This window comes from Hemicordylus capensis, chromosome 1, assembly GCF_027244095.1.
Source record: "Hemicordylus capensis ecotype Gifberg chromosome 1, rHemCap1.1.pri, whole genome shotgun sequence".
Taxonomy (NCBI): Eukaryota; Metazoa; Chordata; class Lepidosauria; order Squamata; family Cordylidae; genus Hemicordylus; species Hemicordylus capensis.
The window spans coordinates 139,118,800-139,144,437 of NC_069657.1; positions in this window are offsets into that span (position 1 = coordinate 139,118,800).

Consider the following 25,638-nt stretch of genomic DNA (forward strand, 5'->3'; position numbering starts at 1 on the left):
TTCTTATAGTGGTTTCATCCTTTGATGTCCATTGAGTCTCCTCGATCACAAAAGGTGTCCATTCCTGTTATCCTCTGGATATTGTATTTTAATTATCAAAATTAGCTCAGGATATTTGGTCAGTCAGGGAACACAGGATCTTACTCTATTATATTGTTCTATGGTCATTCCCCAAAATGGGTCTACATTATCTCCTGCCTTGTCCCAAGAATGTTAAAAGTCAGAGGAGTTAGTGAAAGGATCTAATTGTGTGAGACAGCAATTAAATTACTTCTTGTGTACATCTATCTAGTGTGTAATTATAACAAAAGAATGTTTAAAGTAACACCAAAAAGGGGTACCCCTGGTGGTGGAGCCCCTGGTGGCGCAGTGGTAAAACTGCCGCCCTGTAACCAGAAGGTTACAAGTTTGATCCTGACCAGGGGCTCAAGGTTGACTCAGTCTTCCATCCTTCCGAGGTCGGTAAAATGAGTACCCAGAATGTTGGGGGCAATATGCTAAAATAATTGTAAACCGCTTAGAGAGCTCCGGCTATAGAGCGGTGTATTAATGTAAGTGCTATTGCTATTGCTAAGTGCTAAGTGCTACATGCTTGTGGCTAGTTAATCAATACATTTGACTAAGACAGAAGCATCCTGTCAGCGAGGTAAGGGGATTACTGGAGAGCAAGTTAATTTTAGCAGTGTGAGCCTGGTAATTAAGCCTGACCCATTGTGTCTCTTGTGAGTTTCACAAGCACTGATAAACAATGATAGATTACCCCTGCCTTCACAAATCATTTACCAGGCAGTCATGAGGTCTGGGTATCATGTATTGGTTAGGTCATCTGAATTCAGGCATTAACTGATTCCTTAATAAAATGAAATCAGACACAGGTCTGGTTTCCATATAATTCTAGGTTGGTAGCTCTACATTTTTAATGTTGGGGTCAGGGTGTCCCCAACAATGGGAGTGGGTTGGAACTGGTGAAATCAGTTCTTGTTCTGGGCTTGCCCCATGTTGGAGGCCTTAGGTTAAAAATCTCTCCCCTTTTGACTCTAGGGAGCAGTATTTTATGAGTGAAGGTAACATATAGATTAGAGTGTTTTTTGGGGGGGGTAGTCAGGAGTGGTGTGAGCATTCCTTGGTGTAGGTAGCTTTGCCATGTAGTTGCTGCTCTTGTGCCTACTGTTACTGAAACTGAGGAACTGGGGGTGGTTGGGCTGGGGAGATGTGTCTGGTAGAGATGTGCACAGAACTGGTTCCGACAAACTGTTACGATCAGTTGGCATTTGAGCTGGTTCGAAGGGCAGTGGGGGGTTGCCTTAAGGGACAGGGGAGGTTCATCTTACCTGTCCCTCCCTGACCCACTACATTCCCCTCTCTCACTTGAACTGTGTGGGTGCAGGGCTGCAAAACAGGGAGCTGCAGTCCTGCGCCCACACAGTTTAAGCGAGTGCTGGAGGGAGTATAGCAGTGGGGCAGGGAGGGACAGGTAGGAAGAACCTTCCCTGTCCCTTAAAGAAACCCCACCCCCACCCTCCTGGGAGTGCATGGAATCATTTCCGTGCCCATCCTTAGGGTCTAGTGCAGAAGAGTGGGGATGGTCTGAGGTGATTTCATGGGTAGCAGGCAAAGGAAGATATGGTGTTGGGAGTTGGGCAGGTATTTACAAGGGGAAATGGTCCAGGCAACTGAGTCCTGTTCCTTTTCCTGGCTCTTTGTGCTGATTTGGACTCCAGGGTTTTGACAGTTCCAGCAGACATGTCTCAGGTACCCTCTAGTCCTATTGTGTTAGATTCTTTTCCGTTAGTGCAGCCTGAAGATTTGGACAAGATCCTGGGCAGTGTGCAGACAACATCATGCGCTCTTGACCCTTGCCATTCATGGCTAATGAAATCTGTCAGGGAGGGTATAGGCAGTTGGTTGGAGGCTATAATAAGTGCTTCATTAAAGGAGGGCAAGATACCACCATGACTCATATAATTAACTTTTGATAAATTTTTAGATTTAGTACCATATGGTTTCATATTTGAAAAATGGTTTGTTTACATGGGAGTTATCTTGAAGAATGTTTTTAGGTATAATAATTAGCATCACTGTTACAGACAAGAGTACTGATAGCATGTACTGATTGCATTCATTATTTTGCACTCCTATTTTAAGTATTACATCATGACTTATATTATGCTAAGATTATTTAGAATTTAGCTTTAACATGCAGAGATCTTGGCCTTTTTCTATTTATGGAAATTATAATTTATAATTGTGTGTATGAAAAAGAAATGGTTTTATAATGAATTCACCATGCCAGCCCCATCCACCTTGCCAGCCCCACTCCATCCCACTAGCCAGCCCCACCCCTGCCTCACTAGCCCAGACACTGCTCTCCCCCACTGCTCCACCAGCCTCACCGTCCAGGTGCACTCTGTCCTCCAGGCTGTGCTTCTGTTTGAGGATGCACCTGCAGTTTCATGCGCTCACATAAAATGGTGCCAAGAGACGAGAAAAGGTCAGTTGGAAAGTACAGTGTTGCTTGCATGAATAGGTGCCTCAGCTAAACCTGTAGGAATGGACAAAGAAATTTGCTGCAGAAATGTAATAAATTGCAAGGCTGTGAACAATGGCTAGTTTGTTGCAACACAATGAAATTCCCTATTGCCTGTTGGATATGTGCAATGTACAGTATCTGAAAGGTTGCACGTACACTAAAAAACTGATTTGTATAAATATGCGAGAGAAACTCTGTTCTTGGCCTTGAGCCTATCAGCAGCCTGACTGCTCATAATTATCTTGGCCCACTTTCTGCTGAAGTGTGTATAGGAACTCAAATAAAATCTGATTGAAGGTGATCAATTACATTTGTGGAGCTTTGTTTCTCCCACAGTTTGGGTGGATCTGGGGCACCCAAAGCAGAGACGGACTGAAAGCAGCCCCACAAGCTTGCACAAATAGGTAAAGGGACCTTTTGAAATCCCTGGTGCTTGGCCCTCCTCGGTGGAGGATGAGCCTGGACTAAGACACTCTATCCCAATTTTAACAAATCCTTCAAAATCAGACCAGGTAGGTAAATTCTCATTGGGACTGAGAAATGGGGAGTGGGCAGTCTGAGGGCAACACTCCACCAAAGGCTGGGATGCCAGCCAAATTTCCTTTGGAAGGAAGGTTTGATAAAAATAAAAGCATACATGTAAGAAGGGCTTTGGGAGGACTAGGGTCTAAAATTAGCCAATCCAAGGGCATGCTTTTTCAGCTGGTATGAAAAGGTTTTAAAAGATTTCATGGATCTCAAGTGAGACGTCTGAGGGACTCCCAGGATAAAATTGAAACAGCAAGTTATATCTGTACCTACTCAACCTTGAAAAGCCTCTTCTCAGGAAGAAGAAACAGTTGAAGATTTGGTAGATTTCTTTTCAGGCTTTCTACCTCCTCCATTGCCCCCAGCAGAACAATCACTGATGGCAGTGCAAGTAACAACAGTAATTGGACTGTTATCACCATCATGACAAGTGGTACATCCCCAGGTCCACCGAACACCTACTGTGGGAACCAGCCCCACAGAAACCACAACTATGAATACAACAGAACCACCAGACTACCAGCATTCAGGTCTTAGTCTCTTGAAGGGTCCCCGTTCAGACCAGGGCACAGAGGGAGCAAGCAGCAAAGGAATGGGACTGAATCAGATTTGGACTTCCTTCAGCTTCCATTGCGTGAACTCCTGAACCCACGTGGCAGACTGGTAAGAGTACATTCCCCATGGACTCCAGGGGACCTTAGAAATTTTAATAAAACGATTTCCTGATATAAGAGAGCAGTCAAGAAACTTCACGTTTAATAACAATTTCTGAAATCAGTGCCTCTACACTCAATCAAGTTGACCAGCAGCCAACTCAGGAATGGGTGATGAATTAACTCAATTGTGTACAAATAGTTTGGCTGACGTACCAGTAGTATGCCTGCCTCGGGCAGATTGGGGGGGGTGAGAATAATAATTAGTGGCAACAGCCAGATATTGCCCAGACACTACAGAGGGCTCTTTCCCCAAGTCTAGCTTCTTCTGGTGTGTGTGTTTATGTGTGTGTTGAGAGGGGAGATGCATCTCCCTTTCTACCTTCTTCTCTGGGTTGAGGAGCTACTGTTTCTGCCCCTCATTTAGTTGCTGCATAATAGCAGAGAGTAAAAAAGCAACATCTTTCTGCCAGTCACCTCACTGAGTGTGAGTTACTTTTACTTTTACTCTTTTTCACATGTTTCTGTTGTACATTGTCCTGTCTCAAAGACTCCAGCTACTTTGTTACCTATGATGGCACACTTAGAAGCAGAAGACTATCATGACTGTCCAGAAACTACAGCCGTTTTGCTGACACCAGGCCTAAATCTACATGATACTCCATCACAGAACCCAGACTGGATCCTATTTGTTGATGGCTCCTCCATGAGGAATGAAAAGGTCCAGTTATAGCTGGCTATGCTGTATGTACCTGGTACTCTGTCCTAGAAAGTGCCCCTTTGCCATCAAAAACATTTGCCCAAGTAGCTGAACTAGTGGCTTTAACCTGTTCATGCATACTTAGGAAAGACCGTTCAGCTACCATCTATACCAGGCCTGCTCATCATGCCCCCACCCCACTGTTTTTGAACTACAACTCCCAGAATCCCCAGCCTCAGTGGCCAATAGCCAGAGATTATGGGAATTGTAGGCCAATATCTGCAGGAGGGCCAAAGTTGAGCAGCCCTGATGTACACTAATTCTCACTATGCTTTTGGCTGTGTTCATGATTTTAGAATGATCTGGAAGCAGTGGAGATTTCTAACCTCTGCTGGCACTTCTGTTCAAAATGGTGCACTTGTAGCTGCATTATTATCAGCTGTCCTTTTACCTTCTCAGGCTGCTATTGTCAAATATGTGGCCAGGAGATTGACGTGGGAAAAGGAAATGCTTTGGCAGACAAGACTGCTGCACAGGCTTCCCCCTTGACTGCTGGTTTGTATGTTTTGTGCCCTGAAGAGGCTTGGATCTAGAAGCACCCCCAGACTGCACACCTGTTCCTTCTGGGGAAGTGTGACCCCATCCAGAACAGGCAGATCAAAATCATCTCCCGAGTTCTGACCCCACACAATAAGTACCTCCGTCTTATCTAGATTCAGCCTCAGCTTGTTACCTCTCATCCAGGCCATCACTGCCTTCAGGCAGGCATTTAGGGATAGATAGATAGATAGATCAACTTTATTACGATCATAGATCAGACAGTACAACAAAAAACATTACATAAGACTAGAATGTGTAATACAAACAATGTAGCAAAACCTAGCTACATTGAAAGTGATCTCTTTATAAAAGTTAGATAACAAAAACTCTAAATAAAATTCATCAGAGTGACCTGGAAACTTCCCCAAAAGAAGAGAAATTAGTTTTAAACAAGCATCGCTATAAAATTTACAATACAAAATAGCATGAGGGTTAGTTTCTATGGCACCCATTCCACAGGAGCAAATCCTTAAATTAAATAGTATCCTCTTATATCTACCATCCCTAACAGCCGTCGGAAGGGTGTTTAGGCAGGCAAGAGTAAACGGACACCTAAATTTAGGGATAAGAATATTATCTAAATATGCTGCCAGTTAGGAATTAAAAAGTTGTTTCCCCAGATAGATACCACTCCTTAGAGAGGCTGTATCCACTTGTAATTCTGTATTGGCAATAAACTGCTTAATAACCTGCCAGGCCTGATCATGTCCTCATCTAAGAATTTCCTCATGGGAGAACCCAAGTTGAAGAAGTTTATTTTTAACCAAGGTCTTCCACTTATGATTAAAGTGATCAATCATTACCAAGGAAGCCAGGCCTACATAGGCAAAAACCAGTTTTAACCAGAACTTTATAATACAGGTCCAATAACCCGATTCAACCCTAGTGAGACCTACTTCTCATCTGGTAAGAAAATTGGGAATGCAGGGGGAACTTGAAGAATAGCTCTAATAAATTTAGACCGTACAGCTTCCAATGGGCCAAAATTACTAGGAGGCCCCAATTGGACACCATTAAAAAATAGGGGATACACTTCAGCAACAAATAACTTCATCGCCGCTGGGATAAATGAGGTCCCTCTCGTAAAATGGAATGATTTTATTTTATTTATAGAAATTTGAGCATTTTGTATGGACAAATTTAAGTGGGTGTTTCGTGAGCCAGAAGACTGGAAAACAACTCCAAGATATTTAAATGAGTTGTCTTGCTCGATTTTGTGCCCCTGCATAACCCAATTGTGATATCTTGGATGTTTGGCGAACACTAAAATTTTCATTTTGTGATAATTGAATTCAATGGATTCCTCCTTACAGAAGTCATATAATATACCAAGGGCACGTTTTAATCCCATGGGAGTCTGAGTCATGATGGCCATATCATCTGCATATAGAAGAATGGGGACATGTCTATTGGCCAGTTTTGAAGGATGAATGACAGGAGTCGAAAGACAGGACACTACAGAATTAATATAGATAAACAAAATAGGTGCTAGTATGCAGCCCTGTCTTACTCCTCTAAAGGTGGAGATTTTTGAGGATAAATGACCTCTCGGGGTATATCAAACCTTTAAAAAAGAATTATTGTGTAGATTAATAATTAATAGTAGAAGGCGGGTGTCAACTGATAGTCCTTTCAATTTCATCCAAAGTCTTTCCCTAGAGATGTAATCAAAAGCTAACTTTAAATCAATAAAGGCTACGTAGAGAGCAGAGCCAGGGTTTTGCGTGTATTTGGCTGCTAAAAATTGGAGGGTAAAAGCATACTCTACGGTGGAATGGCCCTCTCTAAAGCCCGCATGTTCAAAAGCTAAAACATTGTTAGATTCCATCCAATCAGTCAGTTTGCCTAATAGGTGTTTGGGGTATAGTTTGCTGATTGTGTTTAAGAGGCTTATGAGTCGATAGTTAGCAGGATCATCACATTTCCTTTTTTTGTAAATGGGGATTAGGCATTTAGGGAGGTTATGCCTTCTCCTGATGACATTGACATGAAGAAATAGATTTGGGTGTCATCAGTATACTGATAACTACCTGCACCAAATCTCATAGGAACATAGGAAACTGCCATATACTGAGTCAGACCATTGGTCTATCTAGCTCAGTATTGTCTTCACAGACTGGCAGCGGCTTCTCCAAGGTTGCAGGCAGAAATCCCTCTCAGCCCTATCTTGGAGAAGCCAGGGAGGGAACTTGAAACCTTCTGCTCTTCCCAGAGCGGCTTCATCCCCTGAGGGGAATATCTTGCAGTGCTCACACATCAAGTCTCCCTTTCATATGCAACCAGGGCAGACCCTGCTTAGCTATGGGGACAAGTCATGCTTGCTACCACAAGACCAGCTCTCCTCTCCTGATGGTCTCTCCCAGAGGTTTCATGTAGATGTTAAACAACATTGGAGACAATATGGAGCCCTGAGAGACAACATAGCAAAGTTCTGTTTTGAAGAACAACAGTCCCCAAGAGACACCATCTGGAATCTCCCCGAGAGGTAAGAGTGGAACCACTGCAAAGCAGTGTCTTCCACCCCCAACCCCCTCAGATGCTGCAGAAGGATACTATGGTTGATAGTATCGAAAGCCACCAAGAGGTCCAAAGGGACCAACAGAGTCACATTTCCTCTGTCAATTGCCAATTGGAGATCATCCATCAGGCCGACCAAGGCAGTCTCAACCCCATAGCCCACCCTAAAGCTGGTCTGAAAGGGGTCTAGATAATCAGTTTCATCCAAGACTGCCTGGAGTTGGGAGGCCACCACCCTCTCAATTACCTTACCCAGCTACAGAAGGTTGGAGACAGGCCAATAGTTGCTCAACTCTGAGGAATCCAGGGCAGACTTCTTCAGAAGTGATCTAATAATTGCCTCCTTAAGACAAGGAGGCATCCTGCCCTCCCTCAGAAAAGCATTTATGATCTCTACCAGGCCTTCTAAGACAACCTCCCTGCCAGATAGTATTAGCCACGTTGAGCAAGGGTCAAGAGAACAGGTGGTAGGCTGCATCGCTCCAAGCAACTTGTCCACATCCTCATGAGTCACAAACTGAAACTGATCCAGCCTAACCACATAAGTGGAGTCACTGGACACTTCCAATTCATACACTGCAGTAATTGTGGGGTCTAATTCCAAGCCAGGCCCGAATACAAGAAATTTTATCCACAAAGAAATCATTAAACACATCACAGCGGGTAATACAGGTGAAACTCGGAAAATTAGAATATCATGCAAAAGTCCATTAATTTCAGTAATGCAAATTAAAAGGTGAAACTGATATATGAGACAGACGCATTACATGCAAAGCGAGATAAGTCAAGCCTTAATTTGTTATAATTGTGATGATCATGGTGTACAGCTCATGAAAACCCCAAATCCACAATCTCAGAAAATTAGAATATTACATGGAACCAAGAAGACAAGGATTGAAGAATAGAACAATATCGGACCTCTGAAAAGTATACAGTGTACTGTGCTTGACTGGCCAGCAAACTCGCCTGACCTGACCCCATAGAGAATCTATGGGGCATTGCCAAGAGAAGGATGAGAGACATGAGACCAAACAATGCAGAATTGCTGAAGGCCGCTAATGAAGCATCCTGGTCTTCCATAATACCTCATCAGTGCCACAGGCTGATAGCATCCATGCCACGCCGCATTGAGGCAGTAATTGCTGCAAAAGGGGCCCAAACCAAGTACTGAATACATATGCATGCTTATACTTTTCAGAGGTCCGATATTGTTCTATTCTTCAATCCTTGTCTTCTTGGTTCCATGTAATATTCTAATTTTCTGAGATTGTGGATTTGGGGTTTTCATGAGCTGTACGCCATGATCATCACAATTATAACAAATTAAGGCTTGACTTATCTCGCTTTGCATGTAATGCGTCTGTCTCATATATCAGTTTCACCTTTTAATTTGCATTACTGAAATTAATGGACTTTTGCACGATATTCTAATTTTCCGAGTTTCACCTGTAGATGTTCCAAATTCTGATTCAAGGGAGAAGGGGCACTCACTAGACCTCTCACAACCCTGGACAACTTCACTGGACGTGAATTTGCAGAGGCAATACGGGCCGAAAAGAATAGCTTCTTTAGTGCCCGTATTGCCAGAGCATAGATCTTCAAATGTGCTCTATGTTGTAATCTGTCAGATTCGAGTCAATTCTTCCTCCACTTGCGCTCCAGTCATCTACCTCACCACTTCAGCCCCCGTAGTTCTTCCGTATACCAAGGGGCCAATTTTGAAGTGGGTCAGAGAGGATGCTTAGGTGTGATCATGTCTACTGCCCTGGTGAGCTTGCTGTTCCAGTTCTCCACCAGGGCATCACTGATCAGCAGTGGGTGCTGGAGACACTGTCCCAGCAGGATCTGGTGGTGAGTCTTCCAGAGGGTTGGCTGGTGCGTGCTTCACCCTGGTGTCATGGACCCACATCTTCACTCCGTCGAGGCGGACAGCCGTCCTGGTGGTCAGCAAGACTGTGTACGGGCCTTCCCAGTTGGCTTGGAGGGTCTCCTTCTTCCACTTCAGTACCAGGACTTGGTCTCCGGGCTGGAAGGATTGCGCCTGTGCCTTAGGGAATAGAGAAAGTAAGCTGAGAAAGCTGATCAGCACCTGCACGTGAAGTTCCAGAGACAACCTACAAACTGACCATGGCTACCCAAGCCTGGCTGTGGGCCACTATGTTAGCACTGTTCCCAGTCGCTTGGGGCCAAATGAGATCCCACCCTAAGGTACAGGGCCTCCAGGCAATGGTTCACGCCACTAAACTTAAGAACTGCTGGGTATGCACACATGCTGATATATACTCTGAAGAGCAGATTGCCTTGGTAAGCGGTCCAGTGCCCCTCACATGGTGGATAAGGCCCCCAAGGATGGGATGGGGCCCTACTTGGGTCAGCAATACTGACCTCGCTTGAAGACCCACAAGGAGGGAGGGCAAGGTCCAGGTCAAAACTTTCAGCCGCAAATGGGAAAGGAATTGGTTCTCCTTAGGGATCCCTGAATTCCAAGTAGAGAGCTGGTTGCAACATCCCATTTGCATTCAGAATGAAAATGGCATGGGCCAAAATATGGGGGTGATACCACATGAATATTGTGCCCACACTTGGATATTTGACTCTGTAAATGGGGAGTTTGTTCCAGGAGATGATGATTATGGGCCCCCTCAGAAGGAATGTGAGGGAGGACAGCTGAATGTGGGAAAATATATTTCTTTGCATGGTGGGAAGCAAACAGTTACACTGTTTAATTTCACAGAGGGAGGCTGGAGAAATGATTCCCAGGGGATATGGAATCACACCATATACCTACATGACCGGGTGGGAATTTTAATCAACAAGACAGCAGATAAAAATGAAACATGTAAAGATGAGACTTATACTTGGGACACCCCCTTCTGGCGCCTATGGCTCAGTATTAACTGAGCTTATCATAGGAATCGCACCTTGACCCTGGTATGGTATGGTGGGGCAGCCGGCGAATCAGGAGGCTTCAGCCTGGATGACTTGTGCAGAGTGACCCTCAATCAAGGGGAAAAGAAGGTGGGAAAGCAGAAATATGGGTCAGGGAATTTTTAACCTTCATCTTAAATGAGCCAGGAATGTATTGGCTTTGTGGCAGAGCAGCATATAAAGCACTGCCTCCTGGGTGGAAGGGCCGCTGTGCCCCATCCTATCTGGCCCCGCAGGTGGAGATACATCAGCAGTTGAATGCCTCTAGGGTTCTGAATTTGGGAAGCTTCTTGCACCGGACAAGGAGAGACATCAACCCAATAGCAGTACGAAACACAGGGTTCCACAAGGCCTGGCGGGCGATCCTACCCGGTCTAGGGGTAATAGAACTGGAAAGAGCAATAATTAACATTTCCCAGGAAGTTGAAAGATCATTCAGTGACACTCTGAGCATGTTACTGGATCGGCAAGAAGAGGTCCAGTCCTTATCAAAGGTAGTGTTGCAAAACCGGAAGGCCCTTGATGTCCTTGCTGCCCAACAAGGGGGAGCATGTGCCCTGATTGGAGAATAGTGTTGTTACTATATAGACAAAAACCATCAGATAAACCAGAGGGCCCAGGAACTCAAGGACTCCCTACAAGTGTTCCACAACATAGGGGAACAGAAAGACTGGGACTTCTGGGGTTGAATTACCAGTTGGTTGCCCGAGTTGGGCTGGCTACGCTCCTTAATATTGGGTCTCTTGACACTGGGCATAATACTCTTGTTTTGTTGCTGTTTGGCTAATTGTGCCCCTCCTTTCTGTTGCATGCTGAAACAGCTTATCCCAAGAAACCCAGAAGTCCCAAAGTGAGATATAGTGGCCCTAATGTATTTGGAAGGGGAAACGGTGATTTTCCGGGACAGGGATGGCTCAGTGTGCAGAATAAACTATAGAGACCAAGAATATGAGGGTCCTATTCACCATGATAATGAAGGAGTGTATAGAATCAGTTATAGAGACCCGGAGTATGAGTATGAAGACCCAGTCCCTGATAACATCTCAGAATATGAAGAGCTAGTCCGCCCCATGGGAAAGGGGGACTCTGGTTATCTTGAACAAAACTGACGAATCAGATTTTGAGAAACAGAAAGGGGGGACTGGTATATAGGCCATATAAGATGAAATCAGTTGCTTGACATAAGCTACGCCATATTGCTAGAGTATGGGGCAAGACCTTTTACCCTTTGGTAGTTGTTTTGCCCCTGTTAGCAAAAATCATATTTAGCAAGGAAACCACAAGTGCTGAGGGAGCAAGATAAGACTGGCCCAAACCGGCGAACTGCTTGCACACATATTTTGTAACCTATTCCCAAGAAACAGGAACTTTGGCTAACTACGAGTTATGACATATCACTGCTTTTCTTGTGTAATTGTTTTCTTAAGAATAACTCAAGAATGTATAAATTTGTTGCCTTATTGTTAAGCCTCTGTCCTGCTTTGAGCACGAGCCAAGCAGCACCTTTGCTACTTAAGGGCAAATAAAACTTTGATCTTAAGTCCTCTTGTCTGGACTGATTATTGGGCTCCATCTGCCCAGGAACGAACCTCCCCTATTGGGGTCAGGGGTACCCCGATACTTCACCACCACCACCGGAATAGCCATCCCAGTCAGTGGACACCCCCCCCCATCTTCCCATCCCCAGACAAGTCAAGACACATCTGAAACACCCAGGATCCAAAAACAACAACAGAAGCAAGAAAATATCACCAGGCCCTCACCCTCGTTGCCCCCCGAAGTGGCTCCCCCAAAGGGGCAGCAGCCCTTTTATAAGCCCAGAAAGATGGCGAATCTGAGCAGCTGACCCTCAGGAACTGCTGACTCACCCCCTCTGGCCCCGATCCCACACAGACTCACCTGCAGAGCAGCCACAGCCCCACAAGCTAGGGGGCACCCAGGCTGGCAAGCTGGCAACAGCAGACAGCAACCACTCAGGCTCTCACCACTGGGCAGCCACTGTCTCTGGGAAGCAGATGTTAAAGCCTCCTCCTCCCTACAAGGCTTCTTGGTATGGCAAGGACGGCGATGGGTGGGTGGGTGGCTTTCACTTGCTTTCAAAGCAAGACCTGGGCTATGCCTACACGCCCTCTCTTCCAATCAGGGGTGCGGTGGGTCAGCAGCCGCCTGCCTGCCTATGTAGAAGTTCTTGAGAGGAAAGGAAAGCCTGTTGATATCATTGCTTCTGAGTAATGCAGGGCACAAGAGCAGCATGCCATTGGGCTGCGCTTGGTATTTTTGTTCCTTGGAAAACTTCCTTTTGATCATGAGAAGGGTGTTGGAAATTCTCTGTGGTGAGAGAATCCCTTTCTCATTGTAGCAGAGTGCACAGAGGCACAACACAGCGGAATTTACTTAGGTATGCGTGTATGCTGAAAGTAAAATAACTTGGAGCCAGTTCATAGTTTCAAATCAATATATATGCCATTTATTAAAGAACTCCATTCTAGATAGGAAAGTGAAGAGTTAGGATCTCTAATCTAGCTAGCTAGCTGGATGCAGATGGATTTTGCATCTTCTCTGCACACATGGTGCAGGGAGAGTAGCTTGCCATGTTGCAAGGTAGAAGGACAGGAAGGGAAGAGAGAGAGGAAGGAAGTTAATCCCTAAGAGTACCAATCTACATTTCTAAGGGATAGTGTCAGAGCAGTGGAGAAGGGGTGACCAATGTCTTGACCCTCTAGCCCTCCGACTCACTAGTCTGTCCTCCACTGTCTGAGACAAGAGACAGCGCAAAGTCCTTTAACTTCCAACAAAGGGAAGGGGGACAAATCAGTCTCAACATTGTGTGTTGTGTCCCTTTTCTTTTCGTTTCGTTCTGCCCCAGGAAGGAAGCTCATAAATAACCCAACTACATCTAGTTGGAACTACATCTCTAGCTGGATATTTGCTGAAGGGGTTATACTTGCTTGGTGTCCGTCTCTCTCCTTCTCCATTCACCCAGCTTACTCATCTTGCTATGCCTCTTGGCTGCCATGTTTCCCTTGTTACTGTTTTCTCTTTGTCTTGCCATTTATTTAGCTGCCTTGCATCTCTGTCACTTTCCTGTTCTGTGTTTATCTGTTCGATTCCTTTTCTATTCACTATTAAGCCACATATTCCCCACCCACCTTTCCCAGCCTTAAGACCTTCTTATTTACATTCCTGTCCCTTGCCTACTTCCCCCTCTCCAGACTCTCCAATCCATTTCTCAATCTTCTTTACTCTTCCTGCCACTTTCTAATTAGTGAAAATGCACCATCCCTCCCCTGAGTCTAGGCTCTTCGGCTGCCCACATCCATTAAAGGATGTGTTGTTTCTGCTGCCACCAGCAAGCCTGGGGGCAGATATGCCTTCCCCCCCACCACTGGGCTTCCTCCTCCTGCGACTGCGCATGTGTGCACCATGTGTGTGTGCACATGGCACATGTGTGTATGCCGCCCACTTTGCAGGGCTTGGTGGTGCTGGAGGGGAGCTGTCAGGGGAGCGGGTCGCAAAAACAGACGGGTGGAGGTGGATGGCGGAGGAGGAAGCTACAAGCCTCCTCAATACTGGAGGCAACAGGCAAGATTCTGCAAATGGTGGAATGTCAGGGGTGGGGGAGAAGGTAAAAAAAAGTGTGTGCATTCAATACTTTCTGGTGTGTGTGTGCGCGCATGTGTGCATGCACACACTTCTGGGGGGAGCCCTGTGTGTCTGTATGCCTGATCCAAGAGGAAGCATGTAAAAATGAGTCATGCAGAGACAGGTAAGGGGTTATCCGAGGACCGGTAATTCCTTAGTCTTGCACATACTGTAAAAATGTGTGCTGCCTCAGATATATGAATGTTGGGAAGCACAATACCAATACCTGACAACTCAGCCTTATCATTTTTTGTACATTTTAAAATAATTCTGTTAATTAACACAACAATAAAATGCCATTAGGAGCATAGGAAACTGCTTTATACTGAGCAGTTTGGTCCATTGGTCCATCTAGCTCGGTATAGTCTACACCAGGGGGATACTCAATGTTGGGTCCCCAGATGTTATTGGACATCAACCCCCATAATCCCCAACCAAAGGCCACTGGGGCTGGGGATTATGGGAGCTGAAGTCCAAAAACATCTGGAGACCCAACGTTGAGGACCCCTGGTCTACACCCAGACTGGCAGGCAGAAGCTTCTCCAAGGTTGCAGGCAGGAATCTCAGAGCTGCAGGAATGAACTGAGGCAAGAGCTGAAGCTTCCCTGCTCAAATTTTGGTTGCTGCCCTGCTCCTTTGGAACTCTCCCCCCGACAGATCCGGCTAGCACCTTCCTTACTGACCTTCAAATCGCTATTGAAGACTTTTCTTTTTCGCCAGGCCTTTGCCCTGTAGTTCATTTTTCTGTTTTCTGGTAGTTACTTTAGTTCTTTAATAATTTTTAATTATGTATGTGATGTAATTTTTAATGCTGCCTGTTTTCCTGTTGTTGTACACCGCCCAGAGTCTTCAGAGTGGGTGTTATATTAAATGTCATTAAATAAATAAATAAATAAATAAATCCCCCCAAACAAGCTTAGAGAACCACCCTGACTCCATACTGGGAGATTGCCCTTAATGTGGTTGGGGAGGGGGTGGAAGAAGAAGAGGAGAAGAAAGAGTGCTAGCAAGAAAACACAGGGTTAAATGGAGCATGTGGGTGGGGGCTGTGCATGTGCACTGATATGTATGGTGTGTTTTGGATGGTGAGCTGCTTTTGATTTACGCCAGGTGTACTGTTTGGTGTTGAGGCCAAATAGTTCAATCTTGGTCTCATCTGACCATAAGACCTTTTTCCATTTGGCAGCAGAATCTTCAAGGTGCCTTCTGGCAAAGCTCAAATGAGCTTTAATGTGGCCTTTCTTGAGAAGTGGCTTTCTCCTTGCGACCCTCCCGAACAAGCCACATTTTTTCCACAACACACCATACCTACAGTGAAGCATGGAGGTGGCAGCATCCTGTTGTGGGGGTGTTTCTCTGCCTCAGGGACTGGGGCTCTCGCTAGAGTAGAAGGAAAAATGGATGGGGCAAAATACCGTCAGATTCTGGAAGAAAACCTGCTACCCTCTGCCAGACAGTTGAGGATGGGCAGAAGATTCACCTTTCAACATGACAACGATCCGAAGCACACAGCAAAATTGACCACACAGTGGCTGAAGGGGAAAAAAGTGAACGTTCTCATGTGGCCCAGTCAGAGCCCAGACCTAAATCCCATAGAAAATCTGTGGAGAGATTTGAAGATAGCAGTCCACCAACACCTACCATCCAATGTGACCGAACTTGAACAGTTCTGTATGGAGGAGTGGGCAAATATTGCTCCGTCTAGATGTGCAAGGTTGATAGAGAAGTATCCCAACAGACTCAAGGCTGTTATTAAAGCAAAAGGTGGTTCAACAAAATTATTAAAGCAAAATTATTTTGTTATTAAAATTATTTATTTTATTATTTTGTTATTAAAGCAAAAGGTGGTTCAACAAAATATTGACATTGGGGGGGGGTGATCCTTTTTCAATCTCAGTAATTCTTGTTTTTTGTCTCTGACACTTTTTCTGGACTGTAATTGTGATGTTTTTCAGTTGGATGTTATAGGTTGCATTGGATAAGTACAGCTGGTGAAGGAAATTTTCTTTGTGTTTTCATTTCAGGATGTAAGGGAACCAGAATTTAAGGTCTATCGAAGGGGGTGATTCTTTTCAATACCCACTGTAAATATTCCGTGAGGGGCCCATTTTAAAATCTTGTCTCCAGGCCCACTCTAACCTTGGTATACGCTTGTCATAATCCCTTTGTCCATGAATTTGTAGCATGAGGATCTGAAATTCCTCCTTGTGTACCCACTGCCCATTGGGGAGGTACACAGAAAGGAGCACAAGTATCTAGGTGCTAGTTAGCACCCTCTAAAAACTGTGAAACATGCCCCCCTCCACAGGTATAGATGCTCCCCGATGGCTGTATAGGAAATTTAATTTGTTAGAGCAATTGTCTGTCACTATGATTGGGTTAATCATGTTGGTTTTAACAAGTGCCTGGCTCACCCAAGTCTACAAGGAGAACTTCTCTGCCCAGCTGTCTCAGCAGTTTGCTAAAATGAAAAATAAAACAGATTGTTGGGTCTGTACTCATGCCCCTCACCATTCAGATGGTGGAATCCCTATGGCCCCAGTACCCTGGAATTGGGATGACTATTGTGCTTCCTGGGAAGCAGGTAATTTCACAGGCAACACAGGTGCACAATGCCAGAGCTGGTGTCAGGATATAAATATAACTTTTAGATCATGGGGCCTGGGTAACAATGCAACCATTAAGAGGGAGTGGATTCATATCCGACTGGCCACAATGAGCCAAGGCCTGATATGTCTAGAAAGCAATGGAAATCTTCCACTGGGCAGAAGCAAATGTAGTTATATCCTGAATTGCACTCATCAGATGACAGCCAATAATGTGACCCTATATATGACCAATGGATCATGTGATGACCCCCGATCAACATTCCAGGGAGTTTATTATATGTGTGAGGACCAGGCTTGTGCCTGGCTACCAACTAACTGGTCAGGGAGTTGTTATACTACATAACCCCTGGCAAGAGATATCTAAATACTCTACCTGAAGGTATGATAAGAAATGTACATGCTATTTCAGAGACTGCCAGATTTGAGTCCATAGTCCTTCCATCATATGGGGTAGCTCACACCATTAAAGAAGTCAATTTAATTAGCTGGTATCCTGGAAAAGGTGGCTAATGAGACCGGAGATGCTTTAGCAAAGGTGTCAATTCCTATACTTTGCTTTTCTGATTATAGGCCTGGTAGTTTTATTGCAACTAATATTTTGCCTTTTAAAGAACTGTTCCTGCCTTGGTACGAGCAGAGAACAGCCTGCAAATAATGTAACTCTTGTGTGCTTTGCTTTGCAACGGATGAAAGAAGAAGAATACAAAGATGTAATTAAAGAGGAGATTTGTGATATGATGCAAATAGATCTGGAATAGAAGCATTATGGGAGGGTTGTGCTGAAAAGCACAAAAGGGTGAATTGCAGAATTAATGCCCTCACCCCCAGACCCATCTCTGAAAAGTATATTGGAAATTATTAAAATGGTGCCAAGAGACAAGTAAAAGTCAGTTGAAAAGTACAGTTTTGCTTCAATAGTTGCCTCAGCTAAACATGTAAGACAATGGACAGATACATTTGCTGTAGAAATGTAACAAATTGCAATGCTGTGAACAGAAGCTTATATTGCTCAACAGAAACTGTGGCGTAATGGCTAGTCCATTGTTAACTGTTGTAACGCAATGACATTTCCTATTGCTTGATGGACATGTGCAATGTATCTGAAAGGTTGCACGTACAATTTTAAAAAAGCTGATTTGTATAAATATGTGAGAGAAACTCTGTTCTTGGCCTTGAACCTAGGAGCAGCCTGACTGGTTATAATTCTCTTTGCCCACTTTCAGCTGGGATCCTCCCCACCCTCGAGGTCTGCGGGGAGAGCGGGTTTGCCCGACCCTCCCTGCAGATGATCACTTACTCTTTGCTGGGCAAGCAGTAGGGATGTGCGAAACTTTTCGGATACAAAACGTTTTGTACCCAAAACAGCCTGTTTCGGGTGTTTTGTAGACAAAACGAAACACCCATTTTCCAGATCCAAAAGTTTTGTATACAAAACAAAATGTCCCTGTTTCGGCTACAAAATGTTTTGTTGTTTCGGACCTCCATTTTGTGGTGATCTCTGAGTCAGTCTCCATTTTGTGTTTGACATCTCTTTGAATTTCCCACCCTTCCAGCCTTCTGATCAGTGACCTAAATCATGGGCTGACATGCTGACAATTCCCTCCTTGTTCCCCATTGGCTGTTTTGCTTCTTCCCACTCTTTACTCACCTCACATTGGCCAAGGGAAGGGTTGCTAACCCATGGGGTGCTGGGTTCTGCTGTTTCTGTGGTGTTCTGAGTATAGATTCTCTGGTAGCATATGAGAGAGGATTCTTGTTTTTCACTGAAAATCTCATATGCTACCAGAGAATCTACAATGAACACCTCAGAAACAACAAAACCCAGTACCCCACAGGCTTGTGGGTATGGGGGTGGTTGGCACCCTATGTGCACTACACAACCCCTCTCTCTGGGCAACCCCAGTGCCCCCCAAGTGGAATTATGGGGCTGCTGAAACCTCCATTATTCCCTATGGGAGAAATCTTAAAGACACGTAAACTTCAACAAATCACAAAAGATCAGCCCTTTGCCCAATTCCTTTGAAATAATTCTGGAAGTTTCCTTGCCCCCATTGGGCACTACCACCCACCACACTCTGCTCTGGGTCATCCCTTTCCCCTTGATTTGAAGCGATACATTTGTTGGAATCCCCATTATTCCCTATGGGAAAATTCTTAAAGATGTGTAAACTTAAAAAAAATTCACAAAAAAAATCAGCCCTTTGCCTAATTCCTTTGAAATTTGGGTGGTAGCTTCCACCCATTGGACACTACCACCACCACCCACTCTTTTTGCCCTGGGACCCTTTTTATAAATCCAAATCGATTTGGATTCAGATTTGGAAAATTTGGCTACAAAACAAAACAGGGATGTTTCGATTCGGATACAAATCGAAACAAGAAAAATCCAAAATGCACACCCCTAGCAAGCAGATCACCTGCCCAGATGAGCAGTGGCTTGCCTGCAGCAATCCTGTGCCTTGTCCGGCTACTCTGGGGATTGGTTACAGGGAAGCACCGTCATGCGGTGCCCTACCCCCCGGAGCCCAAATAATGTACTGCACGAGTGCACAGTGCATTATTCAGATCCCCCCTCCCCACTAAGTGTGTCTGCCACAGCTGCAAGCAGCCACGGCAAACACACGGTTAAAAATGAGGTCAAGGGAGCGCTCGCTCCCTTAACCTCATTTAAGCAGGAGGCTACTTTGGCAGGTTTGCCGCTGTGTAGCCACTGGGATCGGGCACAATCCCGGTGGTTCACACGAGTGTGCAAAACTGGGCTGGGCTCCCTTAGCTCATTTTTGCATGCCTGTGTGAATAGCCTCACTGTCAGAGGGGGAGGAAGTGATCATGTGGGAAGCAGCAGCTGGGTAGGAGAGGCTTTTGTCCTACCTCAATCAGCAGCTGGGTAGAGCTGCTGGGTAGGATGAAAGCTGCAGATGACTGGCAAAGTGAAGTGCACTCCGCTCCTGATTTAGGGTTGGAGGCTTCTCCTACCCTAAGCCTGCTCATGTGAACTAGCAGTGCACTGGTGCAACAGTGGCTGACATCCATGCTGTGCTTTCATGTGAGTGGATGGTTTTGATAATCTCCTCTTCTCCCTGAAGCCCATTGTGCCTTACAAAAATATGTCCCTGAGAGTTGCACAGCCCTCGGGGACATATTTTTGAAAGGCACAGTAGGTTTCAGAGGAAGCAGAAATCATTGAAAATCACTCCTCCTTACTCATGTGATCGCATAATGTTAGTCTGAATGCCAGCCATTGTTGTACCAGCACAGTGCTAATCTGGATGTCAGCCAGCTTTATTTGAATTAGCTGTCCAGATGAGCTTTAAACAGATTCAATCTGACTAAGCTCATCATCTTATAAAGAACTAGTAATGAGCTGTTAAGTTTTCTAGTGTGCACTTACAATGTTAAGGTGTACATATTCTGTTTCCATTTAGCATGTATGTGATTCATCTGTATTAAAATGTGCAGTTTATGTTTTATAATAACAAATTGATTTCAACCAATACATATTGGACAGTCTTGACTCAAAGCACTTCTGTTCTTAACTCTCTCCCACTGAAATTAATGAGACTTCAAAGTACTTAGCTTTGAATCACTCACCTATATGAATTGCCACCTTTGAAATAAATAAAAATAATATTCTTCAAAGGAATGATGATTCTGTTTAAACATTTGTAAAATAAAGAAGGTGCTTTGGGTATGATTAATTTGTGAGCTCAGGTTTCACAATGCAATTAACACAGTGCAATTAGCAATAAGTTGAGTACACCTACGGAACATCCAGACAAAATCAGATTAAAAACTGATGAGTTAATCAGCTAATCTCCCACACCTGGCCCAGCTGTGCCCCAGGCAGTAAAACCCAGCCCAAATCCAAAGGATTTTCAATAGCTCTAAAAGATGTTTTAGTATGATGAGATCTCATTATTGTTTTACAGCACTGATGTTCTACATTTCCATTTCATATTAAACCTCTTTAGGTGGCTAGGGTAAAACATTCAGTATGAAAATCAATTGTACTTTAAAAACAGTAAAACAAAAACCATTTGAAAAACTTTTAAATAGCAGCAAGAAAAATAGTGGTTTAAAACCCATCACAGCAGTATTTAAAAAAAAACAAAAAACAAAAAAACTTCAGGGTGCTCATATAAAATTCCACAAACCTCAAGGCAGCTTCTTTGAGTGTTTGATATTAACACTCAAACCCCCAGTTTAACCACTATTTCCCTTTCGCTGTTGTTTCCCCCTTCCCCATGCAAAATCAATCAACTAATCAATTCATCCCCTTGAGGAAGCAGGAGGGGGTATCACCAAGTGAAGGACTCTCATCAGCATAATGATGCATGAAACATCTTTTCCTGTCGGTGATCATGGGACTTGATGATGGGGCTTGACTACAAGTACTTCTGAATTTGCAACTATATTGTCCCCAGACCCTGGCCCCAAGAAGACACAGACAACAATGTAGTGGGTAAAAGGGGGCCACAGCTTTATTGATAAACTATAATCGGATTAGCAGACTGGGAAGGGTTAAGCTCCGCTCCCCAAGACAGTGCGGGGCCTAGCAATGACCGGGTTTGGACTACCTCATCCTCCCCCGCGCCTTGCTTGGGCGACACACCCTGGATCAAGAAGCAGGTGTAAACCTGCTCCCTCCCCTTCATGGCCAACCCCCATGGGGGCCTGGATCCTTCTAGGTCTTTGCACACACAGCCCAAGAGTATGTGAAGTGCCTGAAGCAGGTTTCATGGCTAATCGTCCTCCCTGGGCCGCACAAACCACAAGGGAGCGATTGACCAATCACCCGTTTTAACTGTCCAAGGGTGCTCACCGATGTTCCATCCCATCTACTTACCACCCATCCCGCACGGTCCCTGCCACACAGGGAGGTTAGCCTAGCTTGACCTTCCTGCCCCGCCACTCTCCAACACCTCCACAAAGGAGAGCCCAGTCCGCTCGCCAAGAACGTCCTTCCCCCAGCATAAAACAATAACATTGGAACAGGTATGTCTATCTACCTAATCCCAGACTGTAAGGAGCAACAGACTCCGGAGCAATCCATGCATTCCCGGCCAGTACACCCTGGCCAGTCACCCCAAACCAATGTTGAGTCCGAGAGTGGGAGGTGCTGGCCCACTCGAATGCCCAGATGACCAACACTGGCCGCCGACCAGTACCACACAGGAGCCGCTGCTCCGCCAGCACCTCCCCAGGACCAGCAGACTTACCTGCCCTGCCGTTCGTCCAGCACATGCTGGCCCACTGCCCCCCAAACCAAGTTGGGGGCACATCCACTATGAGGCGCCAAAACATGGGAGGTGCTGGCCCACTCAAATGCCCTGACGACCAACGCTGGCCGCCGATAAATACAAACATTGGAGCTGCCGCTCCACCAGCACTTCCCCAGGAACAGCCGGTTCGCCTGTCCTGCTATCCGATGAGCACCTGCTGACCCCACTACCCGAAAACCGAGCCGTGGGCACATTCACTAGGAGCTGGCCAGAATGCAGGCCCACCAAAGACCACAGCAGGGCCCCGGATCAGGACCTGGACAGGAGCCACCGCTCCGCCCGCACCTGCAAAAAGGAACAAAAGGGGAGGCGTAATGCCCAGGAACAAGCCAGGGAGTGCACCTCCCAGCGTACTTACACTTTTCAGAAATCCCCAGACTCAGCTGCCCCACATGCCCCTACCCTTCACAGCATCAGGGCCCCTGTGGGGCCGAAGGCAGGCTAAAGCAACAAGCACAACCACCATTTTCATAGCCATCTGGTACCCTGCTGTCTCAGCTGATATGCACCAGAGGCTGGCTGCCGCCAGCCTGAAACCCCACCCCCCCAAGAGGGTGGCCATAGCACAGCTCGCTCAGCACCCCAGCTAGGTATAAGGCAGTACCTCCAAACTTAACACTCACGGGCTCCTAACCCTAACCTCTGAAAAGTTGTGAGCCAGCCCGCCACAACCACCCTCCTTGACCATCGGGAGCAGTCAGGAATGGCCTGTGCAAGCAAGCACCACACCCTGGGTCCCGGCCGCTGGGGGAGGATGTCAGCGATGCAAGAGCACCCCAACCAACATAGTAACAACTGCTTGAAGCAGCCCTGCCTCACGATGGTCCCTGTAGAGATCCCAACTGCTGAAATCCTGCTCCCCCCCTTCTGTCCCGGAACCCTGATCACCCGGGGGGGGGGGTATGGGATGGAACGAGTTAATTAGGGGCTTCTTTGCTTCCATATCCCTCCCCGCCTCTTAGACCCCTGCATAAGGAAACTACTCGCACCCTGCTTCTTACCCCAAACGCTTCTATCACCCCTCTGACATCCCACCTGTGTGGGTCACCCCCAGCCCCCATGGGGCCAGATTCAGATACAGGCCCTCTCCTATCATTGTGCACCTCCGGATACCCAGAGTAGTTAAACCTTACCTGAATCTTCAAGCCCAGCCTTACAAAGCTGTTGCTCCAGCACGCCTGCTAACTGCCACAGCAATGAGAGTAAGTCAACCCCGGAAACCCACGTATAAAGAACTTGTTCTATCCATGACAGCAGAGGCAGGCAAAGGAAGCCCATAAGACATAGTGTGATCACTCCGAGCCCTGCCCCAAGGGCAGGGTGGAGAGGCCACCTGTCTAGCAGCCCCAAACTTGTGACCACATGATAGCCCTTCCAATGCCATAATGATACCCGGCAGGAAGATGTAATCTGCGTAATTAAGAATGGTACTTAACGCAGGCAGTGCTGAGAATGAATACAGCTTAGTATCCACCTTCCTCGCACCTCCCTACACCACACTCAAGCAATGTGAAACATAGCAGGGCTTCCCAGAAGCGGCAGGCCTGTATACCAACCTCCCCGGAATGCCTACTGTCGCTCCATGCCGTTCCCAATTGGTCCAGATGGAATAATTAGGACAATGGACGCAAAGTCCCCCGTGTTTAAATATTGTGCTGTAGTGATACTTAGCATCACACAAGAAACCCCTTGCAAATGCAAATTCTTTTATACCTGTCCCTTCATAGGGCATCAAGCTGGAGCTGCATGTTTCTAATATGTAACACCCACTTGGGTTCTGTATCCTAACTATAGTATCCCCCGAAACGCTGGGCTAGTACCAACTAAGTTCTGATCTGTGGAAGTGCACTAGCATATGGATGTCAGCACTTTCCCTTGCTGAGTGACATGTGGTTAAAAGGCAGCATTCAGCACCTCAACTGGATTAAAGCCTTGGTGAAATGCCACCTGCTATGCCCGCCTGACCTTCTATGTAGAATGCAGGGGAGATCCCCAGACAGGATGGAAAATTAGTCTCTATATTCCTGGTCGCCAAAGTTGTATGGAGTATGCTGCCCCAGTGCACCCAGCTCCCCCAACTCAGGGACCTGGGAGGGATCCCATGGGGGCGTTCTTGCCTACCGGACACACTGTAGATGAGCCCATTCCCTTCAGGCGCCGAGGTGCAGGCATGGCGATGTCCTGGTCCAGGTTTCTGCTACACAACTGCTTCTGTTTCTGCTACACAACTGCATAACAACTGGATATGCCAGAGATGAGGCCTTCCCCCGCAGTTGCCGAGGCGCAGGTGTGGCAATGTCCTGGTCCAGGTGTCTGCTACATGATTGGAGCATACTGCAGGGGCATTGAGAGTAGAGACAGTGAGTAAGGGGCTTCCTAAAATGTTCCACGGGTTAACCGATATGGGTCATTTTGAAACCTTTTATTCCATCCCTTTTCATTAAATCATAATCCGAAGAGGGAAAAGAGCACGCTGCTCTAACTATATCCACCCCGAATATAGCCAGTCGTGCTTAGTTGTTTTGCAATAGGTACATAGGAACACAGGAAACTGCCATATACTGAGTCAGACCATTGGTCTATCTAGCTCAGTATTGTCTTCACAGACTGGCAGCAACTTCTCCAAGGTTTCAGGCAGGAATCTCTCTCAGCCCTATCTTGGAGAAGCCAGGGAGGGAATTTGAAACCTTCTGCTCTCCCAGAGTGGCTTCATCCCCTGAGGGGAATATCTTGCAGTGTTCACACATCAAGTCTCCCATTCAGATGGGACCAGGGCAGACCCTGCTTAGCTATGGGGACAAGTCATGCTTGCTACCACAAGACCAGCTCTCCTAAAAGGTGTGTGCCTTTCTGAAAAGTACCTGTGTGTGTAATTTTAGGAAGCAGTTTTAGATGGGCTTAAAGCAAAGCAATAGCAGCATGCTGGCTATAACCTAGAAAAATTCCCTTGTTTCCGCATGGCCTATTAGCTCAGCATATCCGGTGGTGTTCCTCATTAAGGCTATGCTGGCAGTGCCCTCACTGGCGTTTGTGTGAGATTTCCTGCAGTGTGTACTGCTATACTGAGGGGAAGCATCTCTGGGTGTTAGAAACTGGATGCACCAGTTTCCTGTGGCAAAAACACACCAGCTGCAGTGAGGACTGTGGCAGCCCAGTCCTCAGAGAGCTGTGACTTTGTGTTATGTGGTGACAATTATAGTATCTGCATTTTCAATAAAGATGTTTGTACTGTAAATTGCTAAATTGCCATGCAAGTTCGTCTCAGTAACAACAAAAGAGGTGCGAGATGACTCTGGGGCAGCTATCATTAATTATTGTTGTTGTTGTTGTTTACACAGTCAGACAGGTGTTATTGACTGGTTTGTTTTATCCAGATATGGAGTCCTTCCCAAGGACCTGAGATGGCTGAATTTTATTATCAATGTTGTTGCTGTTATTATAGATATCGTCGCATTATATAGGCTGTTCCCAGTAAAGTTGCTTTTTGTAATTGGCTGATGGTGATTTCTGTGGCCCCTATGGTGTTGAGGTGCTCTTCAAGGTCTTTTGGAACTGCACCTAGGGCACCAATTACCACTGGGATTATTTTGGTCTTCTTCTGCCACAGCCTTTCAATTTCAATTTGTAGATCTTTGTATTTTGTGATTTT